Raw genomic sequence first — 12,818 nt, 5'->3', positions numbered from 1 at the left:
GACCTATGAATAATATTCTGTAATACTCCCTACATAGTACAGAAATATTTAGTAACTAGGCAATGAGTGCCACCAATTACTCAAATCGGTTGATAGACTAGTGTAATTGTCAATGATGACTAGCATAAGACTTAATGTCCTTCATCTTCTGACCTAATTACCAGAAATTACTGCAATATACGTTTGTCCTGTCTATCCTTATGATCATGGAGCACTATATTTGGTTTCTACACTAATTCTACGTTGGTGGAAGAGTGTGGTGTTGACATATCATGGTGTCCACTACCTTGAACAATGGAGATGTTATTATGGTTCCACTGTTTGGTGTACCTAATGTACTACCAAAATGATAACATTGAATATTCATACGACATTTCAGTGTCTTGGCTACACTGATTAATACTTCAGGGAAGAGAACTTCAGATTGTCTCACTTGGTGTTGTGCTTCTGTAGAAAGATATGGACTTTCAGTGCAGCTAGGTGCAACCTACTGTGCTACAACCATGATGCAATCCTTCCCTTTCCTGTCCTAGTTCTTGTAAAATGGTAAAAAAATACTACAGTGCGAATGCACTTTATGTCATTTGTTAATATGTTTTGTACTCATTGCGTATAAAACTTCCTGGCAGATTAAAACTGTGTGCCCGACCGAGACTCGAACTCGGGACCTTTGCCTTTCACGGGCAAGTGCTCTACCATCTGAGCTGCCGAAGCTCGACTCGCGCCCGGTACTCACAGCTTTACTTCTGCCAGTATCTCATCTCCTACTTTCCAAACTTTACAGAAGCTCTCCTGCGAAACTTGCAGAACTAGCACTCCTGAAAGAAAGGATATTGCGGAGACATGGCTTAGCCACAGCCTGGGGGATGTTTCCAGAATAAGATTTTCACTCTGCAGCGGAATGTGCGCTGATATGAAACATCCTGGCAGATTAAAACTGTGTGCCCGACCGAGACTCGAACTCGGGACCTTTGCCTTTCGCGGGCAAGTGCTCTACCATCTGAGCTACAAATTTTTCTTAATTAACTAAGTTTACAGCCACAGAGTATACACACACACACACACACACACACACACACACACACACATATACATATATATATATATATATATATATATATAATATATATAATATATATAAGTGCAGAACATGAAATGAAATAGAGTGCACATGCACTGAGTACAGAACATATCAAGAAATCACAAAATGTATACGCAATGAGTACAAATCATATTAACAAATGACATAATGTACATACGCACTCTAGTACAGAACATACCCAGCAATGACAAAATGTATACGCAATGATTCCAGAATGCGATTTTCACTCTGCAGCAGAGTGTGCGCTGACTCACCATCGCTGACAAATTTTTGCCCCCACCAGGTTATGTAAGAGGTCCGAGCTGATGTAATACAGATGTAATTTTATGTAAGAGGTCCGAGCAGATGTAATTTCGATGTATTGCTCGTGCGCTGCCTGCGATATGTATGTAAGAGGTCCGAGCAGATGTAATACAGATGTAATTTTATGTAAGAGGTCCGAGAAGATGTAATTTCGATGTATTGCTCATGCGCTGCCTGCGATATGCAAGGTATAAGAGAATCGCTGACCAGAGAGCAGTGTTGACTGTACGAACTATGTAGCAGCAGCAGTAAGTTGTGGCCAGTGTGTGTGTGTCTGCTCTGGTCTGGTCTGGTGTATCATGTTGGCTGGCCCGGTCGCGGTGGAGCGATACCGGAGCCTGAGTATTATTGTATAAGGTAAAAAAAAGCAGCCTCGCGCATATCTAGTAATATTATGTAAACTCGCATGTATATCTTTTAAAAATGTCCTAATAATAACAAGCACTCATTGCAATTTAAAGAATTTAATATTTTTTTAATGCATGATCATTCCGATTGTTGCAAAAGAAAAACCATTTGCTTCCTTTCATAAATAACAAATGTGTAGGCCAGCATTGCACAGAGCTGTGGCGGAAAAGAGCTATTGTAAGAGCAGATAGTTGCCGACTTTATCGAGGCGAGAATTTTTGCTTTTTATTCAGAATGATCTTACAGGGCCATGACGCAGCACTGCCGTCGTCCAAATTTTGCCAGGTTACTGAATTTATTTTTTATTACGAGGTTTAGGAATTTTTCTGTTTCGAGCTTACATTAAATGAGAAAAGAATTTTGTGGGTCTATTAAATGGGAACCAGTTTTGTTGTAAGGTTACACTAAAATTAGAATCATATTATTATTATTATTTACTAAATTTTTTGTGGGGAGGTTACAATCCATCTTGAGCTGACTGCAGTTTAATTAAAAAGAGCATCTGTCCAAATTTTCATCGTTAACCAGTGCGTGAGAAACAGGCAATTTGGGTATCAAAGTGGCCAGCGTGAGGTCTAGTATCGCAAGAAAGCCGCGCAGAGAAGCCGCGCGGTCTAGGGAGCCTTTTCACGTTTCTTGCGGCTCCCCCCGTCGGAGGTCCCTCGCGCATGGGTGTGTATTGCCCATAGCGTAAGTTAGTTTCAGCTAGATTAAATAGTGTGTCGGCTTAGCAGTTTGCTCCTATAAGACCTTACCTCAACTTTCCAACTTTTCCAACTTATAGCAAGACAATATTTAGTTGCTTGAAAGCAATCAGAATAATTAAGGATAAGTTAATTGCCAATTTGGGGAAATACTAAAATATTTCACGAGCAGGTGCTGCTAGCTGTGTATATGAAGTGTCAAAAAGTTCATCTTTTCAACTCCTAGCTATCCTGCGCATGAAAAAGAGAGATCGGTGTGATATTTAACTATCCAAAAGGCTTTCTTCGAATTATTTCGTAATTAAATTCTTAATTAAAAATTCTAGGAATTTCGATAGGACACTAGGAAGGAAAATGAGATGTCAAGAAGATCATGCTTTCTGAACAGAACTTACGCAGACTATTTAGATTAATTAAAATGCCGAGCCTCGACATTGGTTGCTGATCAATTATGTTCCCAGCAATCAGATATGAGTAATATTTCATGGTTGTTCATTATGTTTTATTCAGAGTTTAATGTGTAATGCTCTGGAATAGGTGTTCGTACACTTAAAGATCAAGTACTTTGACGAGACCTTAAAAATATTCTTTGAGATACAGTGTACACAGTGTATAATAGATAAAACTTAGACACAGTAACTGAGCCAATTAAAACAGAATATTTAGGCAGGATCATACCTGAGACCCAACAACAGTCTCGTTCGTTAGTCAACGACGCTCTCATTACGCCACCAGTCCTTCATGTATAACATCGCTCATTCTTATGCATTTATCGTAGTCAGTCACTCTTCCGCGCTTACCTGTTGTTGAAAGTTCTTGGTCATATAAGAAACATTCGTCTTTAATTTGTTGATGAGATAGTCGAAAGTCTCTCTACTTATCCACAACCATTCGAAGTATTTATCCAGTGGTCTTCGTAGTTGATGATATAAATTTCGAAGTTCTCCATGAAGATTACTCCCCTCGTAAACTTCATGCACGGTGCTCCTTTACGGTCGAATTTACCTAAGTAAGGCGGATTTTCTTGACTTACTCTCGAACGCAAATGTTCTACGGTTTATGGGCGTCATTTTATAGAAACAGCTGGTCGGCCATCAGGCCCGGACCTAACGGGGCGGTGGCGGCAAACCGCGGTGTCTGCCCTGGGTGGCAATTTCAGCGGGCGCCAGATTCATATTATTGAAGGAAAAAACCTTGCTTCACAAAGCGCCTAGCATCCACAGTATTTGGTCTCTCGATTATTAATATGATTTTGAAACGCGTTCCTGTTGGTTTTTGAACATTTTTGGACACAATCTAAATTGATTTCTGAGAGAATCATAAGTTGATTTTTTTGAGTGTGCATAATGTACGTGATGTCTCTCCCAGGGGAATCCCCAATCGCTGTTTGTTTATATGGTTAACAGGGCGCGTGAATGATCAGCGTTGTTATAATTATTAGCAAAATCCATAGATTCAGAGTGGGAATAAACGGCTAACGGGAATAATTGGTAAGGCTGATTACATAATCTTTTCAGTGTATCCAACAAAATGAAATTTTGGCAGAAAGGTTTTGCCAGAGCGGTACACTACTAAGGGACAGTTGTGCAGTCCCCGGTGACCAGCGGCTGATGTTCAATTCTCGGAATGCGCGGAAAACGCATTGTACGAGTACAAACACGTAATAACTCCTAACCGGAGAATACACGTGGGATAGCACAACCGGTGATTCTGACAGGTTATATAAAAATTTCGTAGTACTACTTTTCGATCCCATGCTTGAGAAACTGGAGCGTATGAATGAAGTGTGAAACTATTTCCTGACATAAAACTTTTTGCTTGTAGTAGGCCTAATAGGCATTTGATACTGGTACTTCGTGAATTATATTCTGTCGTATTATTTTTACAAATGAGGTACAAAAAATGAATTTGTGCCAAAACAGTCTACCTCATTTGGCTTGAATAACAATTGCGGAAATTTCAGAAAGGCCTATTTTGTTTTATCTGACAAACAGTGAGAAAATATACGCAATGAAATAGAGTGGTCTAGGGTACTATTCGTATTAACAGTTTTTTGAGTATTAGACGAAGACATTTTGATTTTATATGCAGCAAAACGTTTAACGAACTTTGGTGAGGTAATATATTCTTTCGCAGAAAGGAAAGCACAGCGTGTAGAGCTGTAGCAAGATTAGACAGAAAAAATGTTGATTGAAGAAATGTGTACTGTCTTGCTTGTCTCTTGTCTTTACTGATTTTATGTTTTCTATATTTAATTTTCTGTCACACAAAAGAGAAAGTTATTAGCTAATAGGCAACAAAGAATGCAAATTTTCGGAAGAGTTCTTGTTGTTCTGGTTACAAATAATCCCACCCAGTATTAATGGTGAGTGCTTTTTTTTATTTCCACTGTCCTGAATATGGGTTTTATGGCTTCCATTAGAGAATAGAATTCCAGAGAGCGAAATACAATGACGTACAGTAGAAGAATGCTGTGTGAAGAGGCATGGCGCTGGACTTTGGCACACTTCAGACCAAATAACGTAGCTTACATTTTCTCGAACATACAGTATATGTAATATACATCAAACTCTTCTTCCCACAAAAACACAAAATTCACAATAGAACATGAGGACAAAAAAAGCATAAATTTCTTGGATCTTAAAATCACCAACCATCAACAAAAACATAAGTTCAGCATACACAGAAAACACACACACACAGACATAACTGGATAACTCATTATACCATCCAACCACACAGAAACATGCTACACAGAGTACACTCTCTTGATTTAAAAGAAAACAAAAAAATGGCTCTGAGCACTATGGGACTCAACATCTTAGGTCATAAGTCCCCTAGAACTTAGAACTACTTAAACCTAACTAACCTAAGGACATCACACACACCCATGCCCGAGGCAGGATTCGAACCTGTGACCGTAACAGCCTCGTGGCTCCGGACAGCAGCGCCAGAACCGCACGGCCATCGCGTAAAAGAAAACACCCTCAAGTATGAAATAGATACAATAAAGGGCACTGCCATAAGCAATGGCTACACAACCAAAACAATTGACAATTTAGACAGACAAATACACAAAAGCAAGACAGCGAATGGCCACACTATGAAAGAAGAGAAAATATTCACCAGTATCCCATACCTGGGCCCAATATCACAAAAAATAGCTAACATTTTCAAAAAAACAAATGAAACAATTTCAATCTCAATTAATGTTAGGAAATTTACCCTTAACATAAACTCAAATACGCAAACATACAACAACAGTGGTGTGTGCAAAGTATCATGCGCCAGTTGTCCTGCTTAGTATGTACGGAAAACAGGGGGAAACTTCAAAACCCATTTTCAAGAACACTTAAATGCTTTCAGGCTCAACCAATTTGAAAAATCAGTCATTGCACAACATGTTATCAACAATCTAGACAACAATTTGGTAGTATTACATAATGAAGCCAATGGTAATACCCTGTAGGCGACTTGACTACAACAAATAATTGCATAGCCGTCCGGTATAATGTGTTAACGAAAAAAAATTTATTCGCAAAAACTCACAATGAGAAGAAACTAAAAAAACAACAGAGAAGTAACAAAAACTAGGAGACTCTATAGTCTTACGGCAAAGATGAGAAACAACACATGACCAGAAAAAAAACTCTCGCGCACTTTTGATATCACTTTGCACCAGACATGAAAATATCACTGCCACACAGCCCCCCCCCCCCCCCCCCGCGCCCCTAAATTGCGGAGCCTCAGGGATATGTTGATACTTGAAGTTTATTCGTAGCTGCGTTCGCAAATCCTCTATTGCAGTTTTTATATCTTTAATCTCGTTTGAAGTTTTTGTTGTTTGTCGCGTTGCGACCGCGGCACAGTTTACTGTTATATCGTCGGTTTGGTCTTCCTGGTAATGGTATTTATCGTACGTGGCATCTGTCGACGTCATTGCGACTGTTGCAGTAGGCTCGTGCGCCTCGTAGATTCTGTCTGCAGCGAGCAGCAGTTTGTCAACTGATCTTTCGTCGTATATAGCTGGTGTAGTTCTTACTTGCGTTGGTAGCTGTTGTTGCCATACGTGGAGTAACAGTCTATCAGAGACTGTCGAACTATCTACCAGGCTGCGTAAATGACGCCAGTATTCTGACGGGGTCCTATCTCCCCGTTTCTCTTGGTACAGTACTTGTTTGACTCTGATGTCGACTGACTTCACACACCGAGAAATTAATTCTTCTTTCAGTCTACAGTATGCTCCTTCTGTAGGCGGGTTCACTATAATGTCAGATATCAAAGCCGAGGTCTGATGGTCCAAAATACTTATCACCAAGGTGAACTTCTCGTGATCACTGACTATTCTCTGTTGTAGAAATATATTTTCCATTACCGCGAACCATGTGTGTGGCTGAGAAGGCATGAATGGGGGCGCTCGTAATTGCAACCGTTGAGTTGGTGAAGCGTTGAAACCAGCGGGGTAGTTCCATTGCTGTTACTTGCTGTGGTTGTGCTGCAGTAGTCCCAGTTTCCGGTGATGTTGCCTTGCTGGTGTGTGCCATGGTTGTTGAACCAACGTCATTCCTTTGGTCCGGTATATGCTTGAAGTTCATATCTTTCGAAGTATGCAACTGTAAAGTTTCTATATCATTCTGAAGTCTATGAATTTCTTCCGTTATCGAACCGTATCGTTTGCCGTCGTCGTTCATTGATTTTGCAGTTAATGTCTACGTAGCTAACGAAAGGTTTAAAGTTCCTTAATCGGAGGTCACCAATTATGTAGGCGACTTGCCTACAACAAATAATCGCATAGCCTTCCGGTATAATGTGTTAACGAAAAAATATTTATTCACAAAAACTCACAATGAGAAGAAAGTAAGAAAACAAGAGAGAAGTAACAAAAACTAGGAGGTTCTATAGTCTTACGGCAAAGATAAAAAAACAACACATGACCAGCAAAAAAACTCTCGCGCACTTTTGATATCACTTTGCACCAGACATAAAAAATATCACTGGCACAACCCTAAATCTGTTTGAACAACTGGAGAAATACCTCCACAAAATAAAAAAAACTAGAATCGATATTAAATGAACAAACAGATTTCACAAGCCACAGCTATGTCAGTACTTTTAAAGACATATTTTAAAGTTATTTCCTGCATATGCCAATTGTTTCCTGCATATGTCAATTGTTTAATAATTATATCTTTAGCACTATGAAAAATTCGTCTTTGACCACACCAAGCACAAAAACATCTGTGAAGTGTTTACAGCCGGATAGTGTGACCGTGCGGTTCTAGGCGCTTCAGTCTGGAACCGCGCGACCGCTACGGTCGCAGGTTCGAATCCTGCCTCGGGCATGGATGTCCTTAGGTTCGTTAGGTTTAAGTAGTTCTAAGTTCTAGATGACTGATGACCTCAGATGTTAAGTCCCCTAGTGCTCAGAGCCATTTGAACCATTTTCGGAAATATCGTATATCCGGGGCTGTCGGCTATAGTAGCCGCCTTGTAGCGGGAGGTCGCCGCTCGCACGCAGGACACCCCAGCGTATCGCCCGATGCTGTCGCTTGCTGTTGGAGTGTCGCGTATCCCGACGTTGCTCGCTGTCGGTCGCTTCTGTCGCTTACGCTGGACGCGACCTTAGCTGTAGTTGCGAATGCGCCGTCGCCTTGATTTCGGGCAGTGGCCTCTCACCCCGGCGCAGCACACGTGCTCTCTAGCGGTCGTTCACCTGTTTGTCGCTGGAGTTGTTATTGCCGGCGGCAATTTGCTGGCGGCCGACAAAGGCGGGCCTGCCGAAGGCAAGGCTTCGTCTCCTCGCTGTGGGGGCGTCGCCAGCCAGCTTCCCCGTTGCCATGGCGACCGTCGTTGCCCCGTCACAGGGCTTTCTGCCGAAACGAAGCCTACACAGCGCTGTATAACAGAAATTACTGCTTCCAAATCCAGAGACACTATTGTTGCTACACTTTGGTTCCTGTGTTACTGTACTGATAATACATTTTCAAGTTATACCTCACTCTTGTGCGTTTGGTTATGAATAAATTTCTTTTAGGATAGATTCCACACTGAGCAAACACAGCTTCTCCTTATTTTCTACCCAGGCATGTCTCGTTGGTGGCAGATGATAAACTGAAAGAAAAGCAGCTATATGCAGGTAGTCACAGAAACCACACTGAGTGATATATGAGGTGAGTTACCTAAAACTTGCACCGCAGCAATGTAAAATGCTACTGCTGTGCAGTTTTCACAAATAGGATTGGTAGTCAGGGGCTCGTATTTTTAGTCAATATAACGCCTGTAATGATGCATAGGAAGTGTATTTTTAATGCTGACAGAATTTTTTTAGATGCAACAATGCCTATTGATAAAAACAAATTAAAAGTAGGGTAAATTGGGATGTCAGCGGGGTTTGCAAGATATTGTATTTTGAAAAACTTCCACATCGACACCCGTTTGTGCCATTCAGCCATCGTAGTTGCCAGGTACGATGTTGTAATATTTGCTTACAGTGTGTTTGTGTGTTCGATCAGTGCTTTGCGACTTGCTAGTCAGTGTATGACAGTTCAAGCAGTAGGTTGTGAATGAACGATGGTATTTACTAATGCAGAAAGTAATCCATCGTGTATGGAGAGGGTAGGAAGAATACAGTTCGTTCTCGTACAGTGCAAGCAGTGGGGTAAAGGGAGCATCAGCCAACTCTGCATCGTAGCTAGATTTATTCAATGGCGGATCCAAAATGGTGGCCCTTGCTGTCCCCTTTCCCAAATCGAAATGGGCTCGAAAAGGACTCAATCTGTGCATGGCAGCCAGATTGAATGGATGTAAGTCTTTATTTTTTATGCGTTGTGGTGTGTTGTTTATTTAAACAGTTTGAGTTGCCATAGATAGTAGCTCCATCCAGTGAGATCACGTTAAGGTCTAGAGTCCAAATGCCCTAGTTCACAACAAGCGCTATTGGCCCCTCTCCCTCCTGTGACATAATCCAAGGCGGCAGCTCATGGAAAAAATGGCGCGAAATTCGCTATGTCTGTGCCTAACTGCAGGGCAGGGAGTGTGGCACAATGGTAGGCTAATGTACCGTGCACAAGGCATTGTTTAAACAATTTGTTTAAGAATATTGTTTATTTATTTCAGAAATCGCAATACACCTCCAAACTGACAGTGGTGTTTCAAACACATGACATTAAACATTTGTGGCGATTTTTCATTCTGATTGCATAAGGAACCACATAGTTACACCGTCACAGATTGTTTAAATGTATCTGGAAAACTTTGTCACATCTCATCACCACTTGCAAGCTGCCCAGGGTCGCAGTGTGCTGGAGGTACTTGGAACTGGAATGTACCACTGTACGAATAAAGAGAGAGAGAGAGAGTGAGAGAGAGAGAGAGAGAGAGAGAGGGAGGGAGAGAGAGAGAGAGAGAAGGAGGGAGTGAGAGAGAGAGAGAGAGAGAGAGAGAGATAGCTTTACACATGACACAAGAATATTTAAACAATATGCAATCTAATCACACATTTTATTCTGCGGAATACCATCACCACACTTGAACACATGCTCTAAAAAGAATATCATCGTACACGTGTGAAATCATCCCTGAGTCAATTCACGCTTTTTTGTGGGAAGTACCATACCCTTTATAACACTTCCGTCTGCTACTACTATACCATAACCTCAAAGCTGAAGGCGGCTCGTATAGTCAAATTATTTTTATTCAAGTAATTATAGTATGAAGAAGCAGAGCAGTGTTACCCTCTGAGAGTAATTTTGTTGTGTTGACCGTGTTGTACCTAACGGACGTGGCTTATCGGAAGTGAAATTCAGAATTACGTAAATATTCAAACAGTAACAAATAATATTTTACCTAGCTACACTGTTTAAAGAATAAAGAAAACGGTCGCCAGCCTAATTAGGCAAGAGAATGATTAACATTCTTGTTTAAGAAACTATGTATGAGTAACTTTAACGGACAAACACAACCTATATTTTGCCACACGGGAGTCCAATGAACTCTGACATCCGCATATGTTAACGTTAAAAGTCTGGAGTTGACAGAGTACAACAAATTATTTGCATAAATATAACAGATATCAATACACACTATTACTTTCAGGGCTTATTCAAACTGAATGGTTTTTATAACATTACTATTACTATACACTGTAGAGTCACAAATTGGACATAGGTTCTGTATTACGTTTCAAACATTTTCCCAGCTGACATAAAATTGTAACTGTAGTTCATTGCAAAATTATGAACTGATCACAGGTCAAGTCTCTCCCAACTAAATACTATTCTATTTAGAATGAAAGTTAATTGGAATTCACTAACAGTTTACTTCTCACTGTCTTTTAAATAAAGAAATTATTGTTTTAATAAATAGTGGTCTTTCTATTAATTATTTATCACGAGTATAAAGGATAACCTGTGGATCCTGTTAGACTATTAATATGCACTTCCAATACCCAAAAGAAAAAAGTGCTTAGCAAGCATGAGTATATAACATTCCACTATTGCAGTTTTCCACTTTTACTACAGTGATACACAAAATTAACATATTTGTAAGATACTGACTCACCTTTTGCGACTTACAACAGGCAGCAATGTGATCATTTACTAAGCAAAACTTTATAAGCCTCAGTTTTAAGAACCTTTAATTTTGAAGTTAGCAACAACACATTAATAAGCAGTTTTAATAGGAAAATTATTTTCAGCAAGCATCATTTACTTTAGTTTACTCTCTTTCCACATTAGCTTTAACTTTCTTTTTACTATGTTCGAGAGGCATTACTTAGTTAAAACACTAGGCTTTAATATTCTTACAATAAGGACACTCGTTAATCACTTTAGTTCAAACAGAGAGGAACCTGAGAGGTGTTATGATAAGGAAAAAATCGAGGTAGGTACATAAATTCAGTTATAAATTACCTTATATTTTGAGCACACTAACACATACAATAAGCTGATCCTTCACTGTACATTACTATAGTGTTCCATTACAGTGATTGCGCAATGTGGTGGCGATTGCATGTTGGTAGGTGATTTGCAGGTAGAATTGCTGGGCTCTGTCATTTCTTGGTGGCGATGATAGATACCAATTTCAGAATAGCTCCAGCTCTTTATCCATCCATCCGAGGCACTGGAAAGCGCCAGGAAAAGCCTCTCTCAGAACCAACACAATACACAACTTTTACATGGGCAGTTGACAGTTTGGTAGCTCGTCCCCGACTGAATCTTGATTCCACCTTTTCTTCCTATGCCAACCACAATTTGCGCGCGCTACTCACTTCCGTTCCCGAGGGGAACCACAACACCTTTTACATACAAAATAACTAAGAACCCTAAGTGAGGATCAGCAATTACATAACAACAGCCAAACGTACTAATTAAAACAGAACATTTGCACATATTGGTAGTTCTACACAAAATTATTTAACTTTAAAGATAACCAAAGATATTATATGAGGAAGACAAAAGATCATTATGACATTATACTTCATTATAGTATCGAATTAATCATACACTAATTACAGAAGTTCAACTATGTAACATTAAATAAAACAAAAGGCAAAATAAATCAGTAGAGCATTAGAGCTATGTTATTACACCTTCCCTTGTCTTTGAGAACAAGCTGTTTCAGAAGTTACTAAATCCAGTTGAATGTGTCTCTCGATGCAGCATCAAATACAACGCTGCACAGCAGTTTGCTTCAGTTTTGCGATGTATACCGTCACACTTGAGCACAGCCTCTAAAAAGATCACCGCACACTTATGGGGCCCCCTGTGATGCTTCACATGCCTTTGTGGGACATAGGTACCCAAATCTATAACAGATGCAATATCCGATTTTACACACCAAACCGAGGTTATTTGGAAGTCAAAATAAATATCTCTGTAACTCTAAACATAACGCTCATCAGTTTTCGAGTTTTAGATGCTTGTTTGAAAGCACTGCCAGAGAGAGAAAAATTTCTGAGTCCTCCACCTGCTGCTGTGTTTATCACTTTTCTGAGACAACGAGTGGGCTTAGTTTATATTTGCTGCTGGAGTGTGAAATGTTAAGGCTCTTAGGGTATTTTTAATTTTCCTCACTTCTCGAAGCACACTGATGTCTAAGTACAGACGGGAAAATCAGAACAATTACATTCTAAAAGATCATGACATATATCGAACCGCACAACAGATCGTGAAAAAAACTAGAAACAGAATTCGAAGCACTGTGTTATAGACGCGAAAAAAATGGCTGGAATTTTCGGTAAATTTTCGATGTGCAGCAACTGATGATCTGAAGATGCTCTAAAGCCACAAAGGAGGGAGAGG

This window comes from Schistocerca piceifrons, chromosome 8, assembly GCF_021461385.2.
Source record: "Schistocerca piceifrons isolate TAMUIC-IGC-003096 chromosome 8, iqSchPice1.1, whole genome shotgun sequence".
In the NCBI taxonomy this organism is placed as follows: Eukaryota; Metazoa; Arthropoda; class Insecta; order Orthoptera; family Acrididae; genus Schistocerca; species Schistocerca piceifrons.
Note: the sequence above shows the minus strand (reverse complement) of the source record.